The sequence below is a fragment of the Bombyx mori genome, chromosome 17 (genome assembly GCF_030269925.1).
Source record: "Bombyx mori chromosome 17, ASM3026992v2".
Taxonomy (NCBI): Eukaryota; Metazoa; Arthropoda; class Insecta; order Lepidoptera; family Bombycidae; genus Bombyx; species Bombyx mori.
The window spans coordinates 1570074-1592800 of record NC_085123.1 but is presented as its reverse complement, the minus strand read 5'-3'; the positions used below and the strand labels follow the sequence as shown (position 1 = coordinate 1592800).

General features: G+C 39.0%; 1 protein-coding gene and 1 long non-coding RNA gene across 3 annotated transcripts in view; one reads left to right on the top strand and one right to left on the bottom strand.

Moving 5' to 3' along the window:
• Positions 1-868: 868 nt before the first annotated feature.
• On the bottom strand, positions 869-3416 carry LOC134200386 (uncharacterized). Its single transcript, XR_009975281.1, has 2 exons — positions 3297-3416; positions 869-3143 (listed from the first exon to the last, which is right to left on the bottom strand). It is a non-coding gene; the product is annotated as an uncharacterized LOC134200386 (long non-coding RNA).
• Positions 3417-12843: 9427 nt separating this feature from the next.
• Ggamma30A (G protein gamma subunit) overlaps positions 12844-22727 on the top strand; it is a 37608-nt gene continuing 27724 nt past the window's right edge. The window contains exons 1-2 of one of the 2 annotated variants that reach the window (XM_012690069.4): positions 12844-12878; positions 14427-14499. The gene's annotated coding sequence lies outside the window, so the exon portion shown is untranslated. Of the gene's footprint in view, positions 12879-13844; positions 13992-14426; positions 14500-22727 lie in introns of those variants that run through there. The other variant, XM_021347540.3, reaches the window with a different exon arrangement.

The following is a 22727-nucleotide window of genomic DNA, read 5'->3' as shown; positions in this document are numbered from 1 at the left end:
TAAGTATTTTTAAGCGAAAATAATTGGACCCCATATCAGGAAATACTGGATAGTAGTCACAGTTATCTAAGATCTTATCGAGAGGTGAAAGGATATTAGGTTCAAGCGACATTTGGCTTAATACGCGACATTTATCTTTGTAATTAAATGTCCTTTTTATTTCGTATTAACATCGATGTTATTCCATCCAATTCCAATTAAGTTAACCCCGTTCAAATAGCTGATCATCATCAAACAGTTTTTTTCATTATGTTATTTTTTTCTCCAATTTCTAAACTTTAAATGGCTCTCTTGCAAATTTGCAATAATGCCTCTTAAACTTAATGGTCATTGTATGGGTTGTGAGCTCGTGCATACAGAAACTGAGACTATTAGTGACTCTTTACCTTTATTACTGACTTTTCATCTCGTTTTTACCATCGCACCGCCCGCCGCCGGAGTAGAGTTCATCCATACTACCTGGAGCCACTGCGTTCAGCCACAGTGCGTTTCCAGAGATCTTTTTTGCCACGTACCATCCGGCTTTGGAATGAGCTCCTATACACGGTGTTTCCCTAGCGCTATGACATGTCCTTCTTCAAACGAGGCTTGTGGAGAATACTTAACGGAAGGCAGCGGCTTGGCTCTGCCTCTGGTATTGCTGAAGTCCATGGGCGACGGTAACCACTCACCGTTAGGCCATATGCTCTTTTGCCTACAAGGGCAATAAAAAAAAAATGTTTGGTGTGTCGTGGGAAACCGGATAGGAAGGAAGGTCCTTATTATAAAAATATTAATTTTAAGTTCTATTCAAGGTATAAAGAAAATAATTATTCGGGTATACATTTTTTATTATGATTTTTTTATTGATAAAAATAATAAAAACTACTTTAAAAAGTTATCAACTTTATTTTAATCACAATGATTTATAAAAAATATAGAATATTATTATACAAAGAAACAGCTATTTATATGAATAATAATAATAACCGTCATCACGTAGAGTCCATACATTAGACACTGTATAGCCATCACACTAAGACTATACATAAATAATAAAAATCTTACGCTACGGACGTTTTTTCCCGATTATGGTACCCCTCCGCATCGTCCCATAAGGAACTTCGTTTCAAAACTTAAGATCAAAGTTAATATAGCGCAGTGTTTTTGCTTGCAAAAAATATTATATCAATAAAACGCCGTTTCTCCTGACCTGGACACGACAGCCCCGGAGCCGAAACCATCAGTCGGTACTCATTATTACGGGCCGATGTTGAGACCTGCCACTTCTTGCAGGAAACACATAAAGTCAGACTACGCGATGTTCGCTACATCATCGACCGAAATTCTTCGAGCGAATCTTTACTTTGTTTTCACTTTTCGTTTCCGTGCCATTCCGTTTTGTGTTAAGGCACTTAGAATTATAAATTACTGCCAACGAGTAGACGAAAAGCCGACAGGAACAGTACATGTATCTTTATTAACTTTATCTAAAAGGTGATCGCAAAACCAGTGCGGTGATTGAATAGCGATATTCATTTGTCGCAAGAGCCAGTCATCGTCGACGCCCTAGACACGTCCTTACGGATCCATCAGATCCAATAACCTTAGCATTAGACGCCTTCAGCTCTAACACTAGGAGCAGGCTTAGGGATCCTGGTAACCGTACTCGTGCAACCTAACCCATCCATCAGCTCGCTAAGAATCTCGCCGGATCTTCTCAGCGGGTCGCGATTCCGATCCGGAAATAGATTCATTCGCGAAGCAGCTGCTCTTGAGTTGTTAGGTCTCCTTCGGAGGCGCTCGGGCAGCGGTTAGCAAATCCCACCCCTCCTAGCTGAGCCTTTGCTCGCCCACCTGTCCTGATGAAACTGGAAAGGCCTTCGGGCCACCAGTAAACTTTCAATCATAAAAAATATAAAAATATATTCATTTGTCACTAAAAAAATATTTTCTTATTAGCCAATCAATTTCCGTGCTACCCGCAATTTAAGACAATTGACAGACGCCATTCCCGTGTCGTGCTCGAACGTTGACCCCGCGCGTCGTTCTTTTAATTGGCTTACATTGTATGTTTGGCACAAACATTAGGAATTTTCAAAAATCCAGCTCTCCTTAGGGAACGTGTCCCTTACATAAGGCAATTAGCAATATTTTTCATAATGTAACATCTACACTTAACGATTTATAATGTATAGTAAAGAATGTAGTAACATTTAAAAACATATGGAGTTTTAATAATAATGTATCTACGTCACCTTTCATCCCAGGAGTTTGATTAAAAACAGAGCCTTGTAGAACAACGTTAGAGACATCTGGAGCGTTCACAATGGTCGTAGATATTTTTACGTAATTAAGCAGAAAACTCCTGTAGCCGAGTCAAAGTGTAATAGTCAAACCGGAACGTAAAACTGTTTCATGTTAGAAATAGGCAGCGTGGTGATTACGTACCATACTATTGAGTCTTATACGTAATGTCACAAAGGGCAAGGCAGTATTCACTCTGTCATACCTATATGCGCCAACTTAAATTAGAGTTCATTGGCCAAAAAATAAGAATAAAACTTGAGAGAATGCACTGATAGCCATGAAGGGAGACAGTTTTTTAACAAGATAGTGACAAATAATTTTTTTTGTTTTCCCTTTATACACTTTAAATTGTTGTTTGACAGAAAATACACCAATATAGAACACACATCGCTTCAATATGCAGAATGCTCGAGTTTAATGAAAACTCACGTTCCAAGCGCCCGGTACCTCCGGCTTAATTGACTTTACGCTACGTAATATGTATAATCTATACGTTGGTACCATACATCTACAAAGGACAACCTTGTCGCTGTTTGATGCTTTAATACGCCAAATACAGGTTCGACGCGGGACGTATTCGGAATAAAGAAGCAGATATAGCTTAAGGTTAATTTCTTAACCATTTTTGGAAGATCGTCATATCAGTCAGCTTCGCTGTTTCGCCTTTTCTTGAAGTCATATATATAGACTATAAAAATGCAAAAGCGAAATATTATTTTCTGTAGATACCTTCTTCAAAGATTCTAGATTTCTTCTTCAAACGAGACTTGCGGAGAGTACTTAATAGTAGGCAGCGGCTTGGCTCTGCCCCTGGAATTGCTGACGCCCTCATGTACAACTTACCGTATGCTCGTCTGCTTACAAAGGCATAAAAAAAATACTCTGTATTAAGACTCTGTATAGAACTGAATTTGCTGATATTCACAAGCGACTGTAACCAATCTGCATCAGCTGAATATGCCAACAATAGCAACACAAAAAACCACATTTAGAAATTTAGTACCTACCTCGGAACTTTAACACCGATATAACTCAATATGAGCCAAACGTAGAACTGAAAAGCCAGACAGAAATCGTCTAGTTCGTGCTCCTCGTCAAATAAAAATGAAGAGTACTCGTAATTTAAGATCAAACGAGCCGATAAATGAATAATAAAAGCCCTGTATGCGTCATTACGCTTAAGGACAAGTTTACGTATCTTTTTTTTTTATTGCTTAGATGGTTGGACTAGCTCACAGCCCACCTGGTGTGAAGTGGTTACTGGAGCCCATAGACATCCACAACGTAAATGCGCCACCCACCTTGAGATATAAGTTCTAAGGTCTCACGTATAGTTACAACGGCTGCCCCACCCTTCAAACCGAAACGCATTACTGCTTCACGGCAGAAATAGGCAGGGTGGTGGTACCCACCCGCGCTGACTCACAAGAGGTCCTACCACCAGTAATTACGCAAATTATAATTTTGAGGATTTCATTTTTATTACACGATGTTATTCCTTCACCGTGGAAATCAATCGTGAACATTTGTTGAGTACGTATTTCATTAGAAAAATTGGTACCCGCCTGAGATTTGAACACCGGTGCATCGCTCAACATGAATGCACCGGACGTCTTATCCGTTAGTCCACGACGACTTCTCTCTAAGAGATGTGTGAGTCTGAAATTTTCAACTTTATTGTGGCAACAACATTATTGTCAGCTAAGCCTGGTTAGAGGAAACTGGAAAAGAGGTAGCAAAAATATCATTAATAGCAGCTGTGTGGTATAGTCCTATAGTTTAGTCCACATCTTCTTGGGAATTGTAGATAGGGCGCAGACGGAAGGAGCTCCCAGAGAATGGGCCACAACTAACCTAACCTAACGATATACTAGATCACTGCGATCACTATCTGCAATTCATTGGTGAGCTTATTGCGAATCAGCAAGGGTTGGTACCACCATCCTACCTATTCCAGACGTGACACAACCACGCGATCCTCTTTGATAAGCGATACCGCTATTATGCAAAACTATTACTTTATGCTCATGATGTACATAGACTCAAGTGACTGTTTAAAACTAGGAAGACAGTGAACTGGTCTGCTCAACTAAATAATTAAAAGAAAATAATGTTGGATCGGCAAGAACGGAATGTATGAAAAGAATGTGGCACGGAACGCTAAGATGTGAGTGAGAGATAACAGTATGAAAGAGAAAAGAGAATGACAGAGAAAGCAAGATCGCGTAAACAATTGAATGAGCAAGACGTAAAAAGGTTTATATTGATTTTTAATTAATTATGATTTTGAAAAATATATAAATAAAGGTTTTGGAAAAGAAGAATAAAAGTGTAACAGTGGAATAGTTTAATTTTATGCGCCAAGAGTCCTATAGTAATATTATATCCATGGAAAAAAAATCGTTTTTTAAAATACCAGTTAAATACATAGGTACACCTACCTACTGATAAAGTACAAAATTTGCTTTTTCATTGTACTCACAACGTTCGAGCTGTTCTCAAAATTCCGTATTGCTTAGATGGGTGGATGAGCTCACGACCCACCTAATGTTAGGTGGTCATTAGTTCTAAAGTCTCAGTTTTTCCAGTACCACGGCTGCTCCACCCTTCAAACCGAAACACATTACTGCTTCACGGCAGAAATAGGCAGGGTGGTGGTACCTACTCGTGCGAACTCACAAGACGTCCAGTAAATACGCAAAGTATAGTTTTGCGGGTTTGATTTTTATTACACGATGTTGTTCCTTCACCATCGAAGTCAATCGTGAACATTTGTTAAGTACGTATTTCATTAGAAAAATTGGTACCCGCCAGCGGGATTCGAACACCGGTGCATCGCTACATACGAATGTACCGGACGTCTTATCCTTTAGGCCACGATGACTCAATGTTTTCAATGTCTGATTGAGAATAAGACCTCATGCCCAAAAGGAGAAATATATTGGACCAAAGGTTGAGCATTCTCCTTAACACGAAAGTAATCAAATTCTTGACATTATCCACACACGAACGTAGCTTAATGACAAAACGTAACATGTAACTATATTGATACAGACAGTTACGACCTATTGTATTAGAAACTCTACGTTATCGAAGTAAAATGAAGTGAAAACCTATTTAGTTATAACGAAGGACCCGTTTAAATTTGGATGTGGTATTCACAATATGCTAATAAGTTGACAGCCTACAGCACTAAAATATTTCGATGACTAAAATGATAAAGCTTCACCGAGTTGTAAGTGGAAATATTTGTCACAAAAAGTCCAGAAGCTGATCTTAGGCAAACCCGATTTTATCATTTTTATCATAAAATTATTTTCAAAGGCATTCTGGTATAAAGTCCACCTTTTTTATTGCTTAGGTATGTAAGCACATTGTGTACGAGCTCGCGGCTCACCTGATGTTAAGTGTTTACCGGAGTCCATAGACACCTACGACGTAAATGCCACCACCCACCTCGAGACATAAGTTCTAAAGTCTCCGTTTTTACAGTACAACGGCTGCCCTACCCTTCAAATCGAAACGCATTACTGACTCACGGCAGAAATAGGCAGGGTGGTGGTACCTACACGCGCGAACTCAAAAGACGTCCTACCACCAGTAATTACGCAATTTTTATTACACGATGCTATTATTCCTTTACCGTGGAACTCAATCGTGAACAATTCCTAAGTACGTATTTCATTAGAAAAATTGGTACCTGCGTGCGGGATTCGAACACCGTTGCATCGCTAGATACGACTGAACCGGGCGTCTTATCCTTTAGCCACGACGACTTAAAACCACCTTGGGCTAAATAAACAATAAAGATTACAGACACAGTGTGAATGTGAATGAGAACTATCACACACCTTGAAACATGAGATTGAAGTCCCTGACGGTACTGTAGAAGATCCCCCACCCTTCAATTCGGGACGGATGACTGCTTCGCTATAGAAACAGCTAAAATTATAGTACTTGTTACTTCTCAGATTTTCGGATGTTTCATGTAGTTTCAGTAATAATTAAAAAAAAAAAATAGTAATGCCGTATATCTTTTTTTCATAGCTCAATGTACCTTTGACGCGCGAACCTATTGTATATAGAACCCATATTGTCGGTTCAACAATCATTGTCAACTCGACTGTATAGTCAGGGGCGAGAAACCATTCAAATTGTCTATTTATAGCACGAGTATTTTTTGATTTTATTTTTTATGTGAGATTATTTTGCTAATAACCTGTCATTAGACTCATGAGAGAGGTGTCGCCTAATTTAGAAATTTTCGATCACCATAATGCATGGTACCTAGCTCCGTGAATTTACCTAACGCCCTAAGTGAAAAAGAAAAAGCAAATGAAACAGTATTCAACAAATGGTGCTTCTAAAGTATTATTATATCTATATATGTTATATATATAAATTAGTCTCGCTTAAACTCGAGAACGGCTGGACCGATTTGGCTAATTTTGGTCTTGAATTATTAAGAGAAGATTTAAAAGGCAGATAAATATGAAAATGCTCGAAATTAAGTAAAAATAACAATTTTGTTTTTCCTGTGATGTGTCCTCCGTCGGACGGATTCCTTTTGTTTGTTTTAAGTTTATTTTATACAAAAGTTTAGGTCTTTTATTTATTGACTGAGGCACTACGAAGTCTGCCGGATTAGCTAGTTTTAAATAAAATTCAATTTTTAATACCGAAATTTATGTAAGTAGCGCGTCAAAGTTCAATTTTTTCATTGCATTGATATTTGGACAAGCTCACGGCTGTCCTAATGTTAAGCGGTTATAGAGCCCATAGGCATCAACGACGTATATTCTGCCTCCCACCTTGAGATATGAGTTCTATGTGTCAGATTTATAGTATAATAGCTGCCGCATCCTTCAAACAAAAACTCCTTACGGCTTCACGATAGACTAGCTTTTACCCGCGACTCCGTCCGCGTGGAATAGTTACTTTGGCATAACGCTAAATTTTACCCCCACTTGATTTACGTAGAAAGTGAAAATATTTTTGATTTATATAATATTAAGGAGCCATTTAAACCCCTATTTTGAAACATTCTTTATTGTTGCTCCCGTTGTAATGGCCTTGCCGTGATGTTATATAGCCTATAGCCTTCCTCAATAGATGAGCTATCTAATACTGAAAGAATTTTTCAAATCGGACCAGTAGTTCCTGAGATTAGCGCGTTCAAACAAACAAACTCTTCAGCTTTATAATATTAGTATAGATTTAGGCGAGGCTCTTAAGCACCAGTCCTTGCTCTGTTTATATAGTAAACTGTAATCCAAGGTACGGGAAGCGGCCTTCACAATATTCTGTCTTTGAGTTTCGGCGACAATCCATCACCACCAGGTCGTGCGCAAATATGCCCACCAAAGCGGAAACTAAAAACAAAAATTTATAAAATAAAATGTTCTCGGCGCCTGCCCTAATGAATTCACTGCATACACACTGTCCCATTGAAATCGTGCAGTTTCCATAACTCTATTGTAATACGTACGTCCAAGTCTCTGACTACGAAGCCGACATTACAATTTTTGAACGATATCATTTATTATTAAAATTTAAGTTTCAAGGGAAGTAATTTGAACAACAAACAAAATATGAACACGTGTTAAGGCGGTACATTACATTGAATATTTTTGATTTGTTTTATTTTATTTGTTTTCGACTGACTCCATGGTGCAGTAGTTAACGCTCCTGACTGTTGCTCCGAGGGTCGTGGGTTCGATTCCCACATCGGGCAAACATTTGCGTTGTGAATATATGTTCTTTGTTTTTTTTTCTTACCTCTTCTAGTAACCTCGAGGGATTTTTTTTATTGCCCGAGCAGGCCGACGAGCATACGGCCCACCTGATGGTAAGTGGTAACCGTCGCTCATGGACGTCAGCAATGCCAGGGGCAGAGCCAAGCCGCTGCCTACCGTTATTCTAGATTCACGGGGCTCAAACCGGTAGTGTTGCTAACACTGGCCCTAGTAAGAGCAGTGCTTCGCAGAATCTACCACCAGATCGGAAACGCGACCCACTGAGAAGATCCGTCGAGTAACTCAGTGGGCTGGGTCTGTGGGTTAATTTACTCGTCGAGCCCTTCGTCGCAAGCGACGGGTTCGGCGGGGACGGTGACCGGTGCTTGAGGTACCTAAAAGCACCGTTAATGGAGTTCTTTGTCTGGATGCTTACTATCTTACTTACTTATCTTAGATGAGTGGACGAGCTCACAGCCCACCTGGTGTTAAGTGGTTACTGGAGCCCATAGACATCGACAACGTAAATGCGCCACCCACCTTAAGATATGAGTTCTAAGGTCTCAGTATAGTTACAACAACTGCCCCACCCTTCAAACCGAAACGCATTACTGCTTCACGGCAGATATAGGCAGGGCGGTGGTACCTACCCGCGCGGACTCACAAGAGGTCCTACCACCAGCAAAAAAACATTTGTGTTGTGAATGTATGTTCTTTGTTTATTTTTCCTACCTGTTCTAGTAACTTCGAGGGGTTATTCTAGATTCACCGAGCTAGTAGATAAGCTCACGGGGCTCAAATCTGGAGTGTTGCTAACACTGGCCCTAGCAAGAGCAGTGCTTCGCAGAATCTACCACCGGATCGGAAACGCGACCCACTGAGAAGATCCGGCGAGAAACTCAATGCGCTGTGTCTGTGGGTTAATTTACTCGTCGAGCCCTTCGTCGCAAGCGACGGGTTCGACGAGGACGGTGACCGGTGCTTGAGGTACCTAAAAGCACCGTTAATGGTGTTCTTTGTCTGAATGCTTACTATCTATATAATGACAGATGAAAGACTATTTGTTTTAAGCGACACCTTTGCAACTCTACAGGAGAAACATTTAAAGTTTACAATTTGAAAAAAATATAACAACAACAAAACAACTTCTTCAGATATTTGAATGGAATAAGCTTAATTGAAGTTCAATGAAAAACATTAAATTGTTGATGCTAAAACCAAATAAAACGCACCTTTAATCACAAAGATAAATGTCACGTAGCGAAATGTCGCTTGAACCAAAGTTTTACTGGTGGTAGGACCTCTTGTGAGTCCGCGCGGGTGGGTACCACCGCCCTGTCTATTTCTGCCGTGAAGCAGTAATGCGTTTCGGTTTGAAGGGTGAGGCAGCCGTTGTAACTATACTTGAGACCTTAGAACTTATATCTCAAGGTGGGTGGCGCATTTACGTTGTAGATGTCTATGGGCTCCAGTAACCACTTAACACCAGGTGGGCTGTGAGCTCATGCACCCATCAAAGCAATAAAAAAAAAATAGCATTTCGCTCCTCGGTATGTACCTATATATTTAATCTATACTAATATACAAATCTACAGTGGTTTTTACGGATGTTCCGTTATAACTACTGAACCATGCATCCGATTGACTTGAAACTTGGTATCCGTGTAGAAAATACATGTGCTTAATGAATAGGCTAATATCTATATGAGTGTTGGACTCCCTAATAATAATGACAATAAATAACAATGTTAATTTTAAATGGGCAGCGAAGCGGGGCGAGTTCCACTTGTCGTATATAAGTATGGCCGGATAAACAAGTATGATTTGGTCTCAGTTATTTATTATTATTATTATTCATTGCAGTCCAATTCGTGTTCCACCTAATCGATGGCAGTGACGATTTTTCAATGTTTTCTGACGATATTCAGACGAATAAATTCTGCAGCAACCGCATACTAGATGAGTCTAAAAAACATTGCTTAAAAATACATAGAAACACCACACCACAATTCAATAGACAATCGAACCTGTGGACGCAATCACGCGACTAGAATATGAGTGGCATAAACCCTAGATCTATGTATACAAATGCATTTTGCATAGGGTATGGCATGTTTCCATTGTTGCTATCACGATTTTTCAGATCGTTACGTGAATTCGAGGGTCGTGAATTATTATTATTCTATTGCCTTATATTGGTCCTGGTAAGCAAGAAAGTAAGATTATTGATGCCGACACAGAAAAAGTGGCAATTTACTGAAATCTATACTAATATTATAAAGCTGAAGAGTTTGTTTGAACGCGCTAATCTCACGAACTACTGGTCCGATTTGAAAAAATCTTTCAGTGTTTGATAGCCCATTTATCGAGGAAGGCTATAGGCTATATCACGCTAAGACCAATACAAGTGGCTCACCAATAAATAATGTTTCAAAATATTTTCACTTTCTACGTAAATGAAGTGGGGGGTAAAATTCAGCGGTATGCCAAAGTAATTATTCCACGCGGTCGGAGTCGCCGGCAAAGCAAAACTAGTTATAAATATACAAAATGTATATTTTTTTTTATTGCTTAGATGGGTGGACGAGCTCACAGCCCACCTGGTGTTAAGTGGTTACTGGAGCCCACAGACATCCACAACCTAAATGCGCCACCCACCTTGAGATATAAGTTCTAAGGTCTCAAGTATGGTTATAACGGCTGTCCTATCCTTCAAACCGAAACGCATTACTGCTTCACGGCAGAAATAGGCAGGGTGGTGGTACCCACCTACGCAGACTCACAAGAGGTCCTACCACCAGTAGTTACGAAAATTATAATTTTGCGGGTTTCATTTTTATTACACAATGTTATTTATTATGCCTTTATTACACGATTTTATTATTCCTACACCGTAGAAATAAATCGTGAACATTTGTTGAGTACGTATTTCATTAGAAAAATTGGTACCCGCCTGAGATTCGAACACGGGTGCATCGCTCAACACGAATGCACCGGGCGTCTTATCCGTTAGTTAGTTATGTCGTGCCAAAGATCGCAGCATCACAGCTTCTATTTTATCTTGCCCTGCTGTATTCCAAGCTCCTAGAAATAAATTTCCCTAACAACTTTCAAACATACATATCGACGCTTGAAAGGCAAACGTGACTAAGCGACAATAACTGCTTTATACATAAATGATAGGCAATAACCATATTCGATGTGCAAAAAAAAAATATTTCTAGGTCAATTAAAATCATTTCAATCCTACAGTTAGATTCGTTAAAATAGAAATTTTTTTCAGGTATTTCAACTTTAAATTAGTATACTGTAAAGTTCACGCATTGTCGCTTAGTCACGTTTGCCTTTCAAGCGTCGATATGTATTTATGCTGTTAATAAATTATACTATAACGTATTACAATGGAAACAAGTATAGTGCTTCGACTGATGGTATTAAACGGTCAATATGCATTCACTTATATAGATGCGGATATAGATACACAACGCGCTATGTTTGTGTGTGTTCGATGCTTGTTTGTGTGCGTGCGTTTGGTCCGCATTGAACCGTATGTGATAATTAAATGGAAATATTCAATGAAAATTTAATTTCTATGAAAGCTAAATCAAATAGCTATTTATTTTGGTTAAGAATTTATAGTATTTTGGGTGTGTACAATAATGCCTTTAACACACTTTAATTAGAATGGTATTTATTGTATTTAGCTTTGTTTGTAAGTAGCGGAATCTTTGACTGTCAATTTCTTCCACTTCAAGACGTCCGATTAAGCAGAAAAATTGCGGACGCATCAAAGACCCTAATATAATATAATATAATATAATGTAGGCAGCGGCTTGGCTCTGCCCCTGGAATTGCTGAAGTCCATGAGCGACGGTAACCACTCACCATCAGGTGGGCCGTATGCTCCTCTGCCTACAAGGGCAAAAAAAAAAGCTTCATAACTTCGCTCTAATATTCTGATCATCATCTACAGCATAAAAAAAGATAATTAATTGGTACTTCCTTTTGCTAATTTTATTTCTATTTTTATTGCTTAAATGGTTGGACGAGCTCATAGCCCACCTGGTATTAAGTGGTTACCGGAGCCCATAGACATCTACAACGTTAATGCGCCATCCACCTTTAGATATTAATTGTAAGGCTCTCATTTTTAATAGTACAACGGCTGCCTCGCCCTTCTAACTGAATTACTGCTTCACGGCAGAAATAGGCAAGGCGGTGGTACCTACCCGTACGGACTCATAAGACGTCCTACCACCAGTAATTAAGCAAGTTATAATTTTGCAAGTTTGATTTTTATTACACGATGTTATTTCCTTCACCGTGGAAGTCAATCGTGAGCATGTGTTAAGTACGTACTTAATTAGAAAAATTGGTACCCGCCTGCGGGACTCAAACACCGGTGAATCGTTAGATACGAATGCACCGGACGTCTTATCCTTTAGACAACAACGACTTTAATTAAGCGTGTTTATTTAGTGTTTAAAACAGATATACTATTATTTTGATAAAATCCACCCTTTTTTATTACGCTGAACACTGACTGTCACAGAAATAAATAAGGCTACAGCACCTACCCGTGTGCGCTTAGGATGTGGCATTCCGCAGGTAAAGTAAGTCAAGCAAGTCATTGCGCATTACTGATTAAAATTCTTTCTAGCTTCACACGATCCACAGACACGCATATACAAATTTTAATTGAAATCAAACAAACATGCCGATATGTAATATTAGCGACGGTCTAAAATGTTGCATGACACATTCTTAGACAATTAGAGCGTAGAGGCGGTAGGCCTGCCTGTACTGGTTCTAGCACTCAACTTAGAGCTGTCCACAGAGCTACACGGCTATACGGTACGAGAAATAACTAATCTGCTCACTCAGTTCGTTTAGTTTGATAATCTGTGCTCTTTGTAAATGTCAAATTGTGGCGGGATTTTAAGCGTTGTTCCCAATATTTTTTTCTGGAAGAATTGTGCGGTTTTTTTTCCAAGGTGAACGTGCGTTGTGATTGTGAATAATTATATTGTTAAATAAAACAATTTGAAAAAGGATTTGGAACAATGTTGATTTAAATATTGATTTTTTCCAACATGTCATAAAATTAATATCGATAGCAGGCTGTAGTCGTTAATTTTCAAGAAATATATATTTAATGATGTGTTATAAATTGCTGATGATGTCAAACGAGCTGATAGCATGCCTAGCCACCAGAACCCATAGATTACTACTATAACTACGTATACTCACAACAACATCATATGTAATCTAAAAAAAAAATAAAGAAAAAAAAATCGAGTCCTAGATAAAAACAGTATCTGCCTCACATCGATTTGGATTGTAGTGGTGAGGGTTTTGGTAAATCCTTGTGCTTAGGTAATCCTAAAGGCAACATCCGAAGGTCTCTTATTCTCTTACCATGTGTACTACCACAGCTTTTCTACCACAGTTTATCTCAAGAGCGACCGATTGTGGCAATAGCAGTTACCACGACCTCTTCGAAGTTTCAGAGTTAAAATACATATAAATAAATACAATCCATGTAAATATTCTATAATTTGACGTTTGTATACATATTCACCGAAGATAGAAGATGAATAATTGATATAAAAAAATCGAGCAAACAAAAAAGAACAATTTTTTTTTAATGTTATAAATTAACGCTGGAAAATTGTTGATATTTAAACCAAACTCCGGCAGAATAATGTAAATAAAAAAGCAAGTCACGGGTAAAAACTAGTATTCCGACTTAACATTCCAGACGGTAGCTTAGCGGACTAATCAAATTAGGCTTAATTAAATTATACGGGCCGCATCGTCACTCGTCACGCGATCACGTAAATAGGTTATCGTCAACTTGTTGTTGTGTGGCTGTATGTTAATTCGTGTCCTCAGTTTTTAATGAAAAAAAAAAAATTCGGAGTCTGGAATTCAATTCGGAATGCCTACGTGACATTGACAGTCGAGGTAAGCTAGTCTTAAAATTCATATTCAGTTTAAAAAAACTCCTGGCCAGCAACTGCCATAGTCAATGGCAGGACTACAAAAATTTAGGAAAACGGGTTGGGCTATTACTATGGGACACGCCAAGCATGATTGCTTTTAGTCTATTTTAATTTAATTTAGTTAATTTTATTAAAATCGTGCGAGCGAGATAGAAAGCGAGTGTGAGTCTCTTCTAGTTTTACATAGACCACCTGTGAATTTGAAGAAAATTGAATGCTGTCTTTAAGTTAATTAGGCCCATTGTTTCCATTTATCATAATAATATATTTTAAACTAAACGACCTTTACGATAAGTAACGGTTACCACTCACCATCAGATGAATACTCATCTGTATTCAACGGCAAAAAACTTCTGTTAAACAAACAAAAAAAACTGATAATGTTTGTCTTTTTTAGGTGAATTGAAAATCAGTAACTGTACGGAAGTCGCAAGAATCTATCACCGAATTCAAGAAGTGACATAAATAAGGTATGTTTTTGGAAAGTATTTTATATTTTTTTAAGTAAGATTGCCCCTCTATAAACTTTACATTCTGATTGACATTGCTAATAACTTAATTCTTATTTTAAAATTAATAGATTTATAAATTTATGATAAACGAGCTAACCTAAGATTAGATCTCCATAGAAAGATCTAACCAGATTGAAAGCTATTTTCTATTCTCATTTCGACTAACTAGCATAGTAAAGAATAACAGCGTGTTTTTTTTAGTTTTTTAAACTATTACTTAGGTATTTATAACTTTACACAACACAATACAAAATTTCTTCTGCGAAGCCAATACATTCGGATGTAAAGAGTGGAAAGTCTTTGATGCAAACTTTATTGGGACTTCGCCTGATGAAATAAGGTGGTGGACTCTGTGGCCATTTCTATACGGACACGGACAGCATTTTCATCATGGATTTTATATGAACATGAATAATGATAGAGTAATAAGCAAAATTTCTATAAAAATCGCCTTTATTTTCGCGTAATTTATCGCCTATATCTAATGTCGCGTAACTTTATTTTTATTATTATTTTTTAAGGCAGACGAGTACGCGGCCCACCTGATGGTAAGTGGTTACTGTCGCTCAAGGATGTCAGCAACCCCAGTGGCACAGTCAAGTTACCATTGAGTACTCTCTATAAGTCTCGTTTGAAGAAGGACATGTCATAGCACCCGGGAAACGTGAGGTCGACCTATTAATGTTCTTAAAACAAACACATTGCGCGCTCCTGGTAGCGGCATCCAAAATTCAAGTCACCGTACTCGTCGTAAACGCCAGACGTTGAAACTAGCCCATAGCATCAACCCACTGAGTTTCTCGCCGGGTCTTCTCAGCGGGGCGTGATCTCGATCCGGTAGTAGGTGCATTGGCCAAACAGCTGTCCTTGTGCTGTTAGGTCATCTCTCAAGGCGCTCGGGCAACTGTTAGCATATCCCACACCACCGGGCTGCTCGCCCACCTGTTTAGATGATGCGGGAAAGATCGCTGGACCACAAAGAAATCGTCCATCCTTCTTCTTCTTCCTAGCGTTTTCCCGGTCCAGTGCCAGGGTCCGCTTCCCTACTGAAACTCCTCCACTTTTCCCGGTCTTCGGCATCCTTCTGGATGATGTTATTGTTCTCCATATCCAGCCAGCGTTTCTTAGGCCTACCGCGGGATCTTGGACCTGGTGCGTAAAGGTTGAAGCATCTATTTCCGACGTGGTAGACTTGCAGCTTATAACTATTATTTTTATAAAAAAAAAGAGGAAACATATTGGACATAATTTTTCTTTGTCCAAATTCCATATTCTTCTGGAATACAAAAAAGTTTTTGTTTTCATCAACAACAAATAATTATCTGTCGTTTCTTGTTTAAGTTAATCTTTACATTTTTCCTCGGAGTATTTTTTTAAAGGAATACGTTCTGTGAATAAAACAAAGACTTAATGCGGATCAGCTTTATTCGTTTTGTTTACGTTCGCATTAGAAATTAGATTATTAAGAATCGTGTTTTAAAAAATAAAAAAACCACCTCTAAAATTACAGTTTTATGAATTTTGAAAATTCATAACTCTCACTGTGTGTTTACATTTCACTACATTTCACATATACCTTTGCGTGCGTCCGGTCATGACATATGGCGCTGAAACGTGGACATTGACCGTAGGTCTGGTCCGCAAGTTCAAAGTCGCTCAGCGTGCTGTGGAAAGATGTATGCTCGGAGTTTCTTTGATAGATCGAGTCAAAAATCATGAAATCCGTCAAAGAACCAAAGTAACCGACATAGCCCTAAAGATTAGCAAGCTGAAATGGCAATGGGCCGGACATACGTGTCTCAGAACTGATGGACGTTGGAGCAGACGCGCTTTGGACTGGAGACCACGTGCCGATAAGCGCAGCGTTGGGCGTCCCCTTGCCCGTTGGACCGATGACTTGCGGTGATATGGTGGGAAAGATTGGATGTGGAAGGCGGAGGATCGTTAATTGTGGCGGACTATGGGAGAGGTCTACATCCAGCAGTGGAGAGATACAGACTGATGATGATATACCTTTTGTAATGGCTGCACATTATCTAAGAAATGTAATGGATAGATTGTTTTTTTAATCGCACTCCTCTAAGCGTATAAAATATATAAATAGAACATTTTTCACGGGGAGTAGTAAGTAAGTTTTTACTGGTGGTAGGACCTCTTGCGAGTCCGCGGGAGTAGATACCACCACCCCGCCTGTTTCTGCCGTGAAGCAGTAATGCGTTTCGGCTTGAAGGGTGAAGCAGCCGTTGTAACTATACTTGAGATCTTAAAACTTATATCTCAAGGTGGGTGGCGTATTTACGTTGTAGATGTCTATGGGCTCCAGTAACCACTTAACACCAGGTGGCCTGTGAGATCGTTCACTCATCTAAGCAATAAAAAAAACGCTTTCACGATCCGCTTTTATGTAAAACACTAGTGTAACAAAAAACCTAACAAAATATTCGTAAGTGCTGAAGCTTGTAATGAGATTCCTCCAACGCCTGTATAATACCCGCGAGTACAATTTTAGCTGTGCGGTGTCTGGGATAACACTACCCTGCATCTTCCCGTGGGTGTCGTAAATACGACTAAGATATACCATTATACAAGCGCACTATCACAAACCAGAGCTTAGTGGTAGCCTAGTCAAGCTTATTTCTGCTGTACTATACAACTGAGACTTAAACATCATGTCTCAAGGTGGGTGACGTCACCAACAGCGACTCAGCTGTGACCCTGGCTTTGCTGACGTCCATGCGACGGTAAACACTTATCATCAGATAGGCCGTATGTCTGCCTACAAAGGCAATTGAAAAAGCTTACGCTGTGATATAATTATGTAGACTTCGAAATAGTATACAGTTGAGGTCATTCACGTGTCTAAGGAAAATAAAACATTATACCGTCATCCATTCAGCAATATCATTCTCCAATCTTCTCCCAGTCACTTGGGGTCGCCGCAATATGTTTTCTCTTTCCATACTCCTCTATCATATACCATTTCTTCATTCACACGCAATCTTTCGAATTTTTCAGATGAACCATCCATTTTTTCTTAAGTCTAGGAGAAATACCTCTAAAGACTTCCAAATTCATAGTTAAAACTCACTGTCATTTCGTCTCATCACATGTCCATAACATCCCAAACGCGCGTTTCTCAACTTCTCTGTCACAGGTGCCACTTTCAGACTTCCTCTAACATATTCATTCCGTATTCTATCCATTCTATCCAGTAATATGTAAGTTAATTTTCTTGCCCACACAACAACAAACCTCCACGATCAAAGATGTTCTCAAACAAATATTTACGTTTGGAATGTTTGTTTGTTACGACTCTCCACTCGGAACAGATGGCTGCCTTCGCTCTGTTGTCGTGTAATTAATTATTTTCGGCTTGTCTATTAAAGTTACGAGATTACTTCTTGAATTTAGATTGAGTAACGGCAATTGCATTATGAAGTTCTAGAAGAATTTAGATGGTAGATGTGGGCTTAGCTCAAAGTAAATAACAGTTCTTTTCGGAAAAGTAACATTTAATATAATAACACACCTCGTAAAATGTTCACTTTTTTTTTTCACTTTTTAAATTAATTTATTTATTTTATTTATTTGTTTATTTATTACTAATATAGAAGTAGAAATACAAGCATAATGTGCATCTGTGCTTGAACTAGGTGATAAAACCTGTATCTCAAGCAGCAGTAACAATATCCGATCGCCATCTTAATCATCTCTCCTCCGTCCCTTTCTTCCCCATACATTTGTCCCTTTCACTCTAAACGTTCCGTTTCCCACATACATTTTAGTTTTTTTTTTCAAACTCAATAGATTAAAAAATTGCAGTTTGCTCAAGTTTCTAAAATTCAAAAGATCAAAATTTGGTAATTTATCGTTTTGGAAGTTTTTCCTAAACGTACAGTTAATGATTGTTACCAGAATCCATAGAGACACATTCAATCTCAATTTAAAGTGCACTGTAGCTTACATTTACAAAACGTATAGATACTTGACGGCAGAAATAGAAGGGACAGGTAATGGAAGCACCATCTTAAAGCCACATTGGACGTGTCCAACTAAATGCATAGACTAAGAACAATATTATACATATTTGACTACCTTTTGCTCGCGACTTTGTCCGCGTGGAATAGTTTTTTTATTTTATTTTTATTGCTTAGATGGGTGGACGAGCTTACAGCCCACCTGGTATTAAGTGGTTACTGGAGCCCATATACATCCACAACGTAAATGCGCCACCCATCTATAATATAAGTTCTAAAGGTCTCAAGTATAGTTACAACGGCTGCCCCACAAACCGAAACGCATTACTGCTTCACGGCAGAAATAGGCAGGGCGGTGGTACCTACCCGCGCGGACTCACAAGAGGTCCTACCACCAGTAAAAACTGTAGTTACTTCGGGATAACGCTAAATTTTACCCGCGACTTCATTTACGTAGAGGGTGAAAATGTTTTTGAAAAATAGAATTATAAGGAGCCATTTAAGGTATATAAAAAGGGTTATAGTGAGCCAACCTTAAAATATAGTGTCGCATTGCTTATAGAACATTTAAAGGGGAACAATTCTGTCATACATTATTTTAACGAAAGTTTAACCGATTTTGAAATATTCTTTATTAGTGCTCCGCTCGTATTGGTCTTAACGTGACGTTATATTATAGCCTATAGCCTTCCTCAATAAATGGGCTATTTAACACTGAAAGAATCGGACAAATTGGAGTAATAGTTCCGGAGATTAGCGCGTTCAACCAAACAAACAAACTCTTCAGACTAGCGGCCCGCACCAGCTTCGCTCGGGTCTTTAACAAAAATTTTAACGATATTTGACGTTGTTTTATTTTTTAAAATAAAAGAACACTTATTGTGGCATAACTATAATAGTGGCGGCATAACATATGCTGTCGCGACACTTTTTGTAAATAATAATGTGTTCTACAAAGTCGTAGTACATTATATTATTCTATCATCAATAGTTTTCGCAGGGCACGCGATGTAAATAATGTGTTAGGTAATTTTTTTACACCTTGGGTTACATTATTGGAGTTTTAGTAAGGATCCCAAATTTTTTTCAAATAATATTATAGCATATGTCAGTCGGGAATAGTGTAGCTTCCAAACAGTGAAAGAACTTTTCAAATCGGTTCAGTAGTTTCGGAGCCTATTCAATACAAACAAACTAACAAACAAATCTTTCCTCTTTATAATATCAGTATAGCTATCGCTCACGTATTATTTTTGAACACGTATCGAAATTTAATTGCAGTCTTAAAAATAAAGGGTTACCTTTATTTTAGAGTTAAATTTGCATAGAGCGCCAAAGCTCACATGCGTCTCGCGAGCCATGCCTACATTAGTTTATCATTTATCAGTCAATTAAATACAATTGATCCAAGTTTGTAGGGTTCGTGGTTAGATGGTCAGCTCTATGAGTCAAGTGGCCGTTCGTGACCTGTGAGTATGATCTTAGAACTTCGAGTACAATTAAGGAGTACAAGTGCTCTGTGTTTAGAATACACAAGCCGTACTCGCCCGCTTCGCTGGGGTATTTAAAATTAACATTATTATTTATTGTCATTATTATTAGGGAGTCCAACACTCATATAAATATTAACCTTAGGCGGGCTTCGGACAGCCTGCCGACCGAGAGGGCTGGTGGTCGTGGCATCGACGACCGCAAGTCCGGCGTCCCGAGGGGGAGGGTGATGGGAGAGATGTGCTCCGCACTAAACGCTTCGCTTTCCCCCCCTTTGCCTTGTCATGAGTTCTGTCTCATGCGAGGTTTGGACGTTGGTTCAGTATCCGCCCAGAAAAGGGCGGGAAGTCCGGCGATTTCCTCCTAACCAAAAAAAAAAAAAAAACAATCGGAAGCATGGTTCAGTAGTTATAACGGAACATTCGTAAAAACCACTATAGATTTATATACCTATATTATTAGTATAGATTACTTTTTTTCTTTTTTTTTATTGGCCTTGTAGGTAGACGGGCATACGGCCCACCTGATGGTGAGTGGTTACCGTCGCCCATGGACTTCAGCAATGCCAGGGGCAGAGCCAAGCCGCTGCCTACCGCAAAATACTGTGTATGTACATACATCGGGGGCTTGCGCCTGATGTTAAGCAATCGCCGGAATCAAAAATCGAAATGTCAATTTGATTAAGCACCTTGAGACATGCGGAGTGTAATTTAGATTCGTAATTTATTTTTTACTAGTGGTAGGAGCTCTTGTGAGTCCGCGCGGGTAGGTACCACCACCCTGCCTATTTCTGCCGTGAAGCAGTAATGCGTTTCGGTTTGAAGAGTGGGGCAGCCGTTGTAACTATACTGAGACCTTAGAACTTATATCTCGAGGTGGGTGGCGCATTTACGTTGTAGATGTCTATGGGCTCAAGTAACCACTTAGCACCAGGTAGATAGTGAGTTTGTCCACCCATACAAGCAAAAAAATGAAACTTTTTTTTTTGTAGGTTGTTTAGTCGCAGAAGTGGGTGGGAGAGTGATATACACCCGTATGAGTCTGCAAATAGCCCTACAATCGATTCATATTAAATAATTACACCGTATTACCAAGCAACCAGCAGACGCTGCCACTCTAAGCTTACTTAATCTTCTATTTCGAATACAATGTTTTGCAACCCAACTCCTCCCGATATAACCTCGAACGAACACTTATATTAAGCCTGCGAGCTATTTAGTAAAACAAACAAGCCTCAGATATAAATCGTGAACAATATTTTCACGGATTACGGTCATAGAACGCGGGCCAATTTGAATACGGGTACGTAATCGCGATTGCTATTGATCGAACGCTATTAATAACGTTCAATGCGAACGTGATTAGTTTATTTTAAGAATCGGGCGACGGATGGCCGCCCGCCCCAACCCTCGCCGGTTCTGAGTCAGCGGGGTATCCCGGAGTATTAGTTGGCGGCGCCGTCTAGACGGGGTAGCCCGTTGTATACGTAGAGGCCCAGCGATTGTGGCAATGACGACTACCAGCTTGGCGTTCTGTCGAGGCAGGGCGGCAGGAGACATGAACTACGGGTGAAGTTTGGAAACTTATCTCCCGTCTGCCTCGAGTGAGTTCTGTCTCGTCCAGAGCTCGAACCCAGGTTATTTATAAAAAAGGGATTGGTGCCATGATCAAAGAAAACAGTTGGATCTTAAGACTGATAGTTTTTATCAACTTATTGTTAAATTAAACTCATCAGACTGTTCTAGAAGATAAATAGCAGGTGAGCAAACTTCCCTATTCAAGGCTCAAAGACATCACTACTGATCATTTAGATCTCAGTATATTCTAAAAACAATTACTTCTATCTGGAGCTAATTATACATATTATTATATAGAGCTAAATATATTTGACAAATGCCTAAATCGCGCTAAGGAATTATTTTTGCTGAGGAAGTTCCGAACTTTCGGATTGTCCGTCTAGTGAGTAATATCACCCGCTCAGTAGAATATTATTTTTTATTTTTTTATTGCTTAGATGGGTGGACGATCTCACAGCCCACCTGGTGTTACTGGAGCCCATAGACATCTACAACGTAAATGCGCCACCCATCTTGAGATAAAAGTTCTAAGGTTTCAAGTATAGTTACAACGGCTGCCCTACCCTTCAAGCCGAAACGCATTGCTGCTTTAGAGCAGAAATAAGCAGGGTGGTGGTACCTAGCCGCGCGGACTCACAAGAGGTCCTACCAGTACTATTTACCAAATGAACAATATATTAAGGATTATTTAAATGATCATGATTACACGATTGTATTATAATTAGCCCCTCGGATCTGGACTAGTCGAAACATGGAGTCAATGGATCGGTTCGGTTTGGATACGGTATTCAAAAATCAATTATTCAATTTTATTTATATTTAAGAAAATTTCTCAAATTACTTTTTCGTTTAAATATTCAATTATTTTATTTATCGAAACCCGTTTATTTCTTTGTGTATTTTTATTTCTATGAATGAACAAGACCACGGTCTACCTGGCGTTATCAAAATTCCGGTAACACATCATATATATCACGTCAATATAGATAGGCACCCATCCTGAGGTATGAAGTTGAAGTCCCAATTTCACTATAAATGCTTAAGATAGCTTAGATGCAAAAAAAGACGTAGAGCTGTTGGAACTGTGGTTGTCTTGAATTTTCTTGTTTCTGTATTGTTATTGTTTCTTCGGAGATCTACT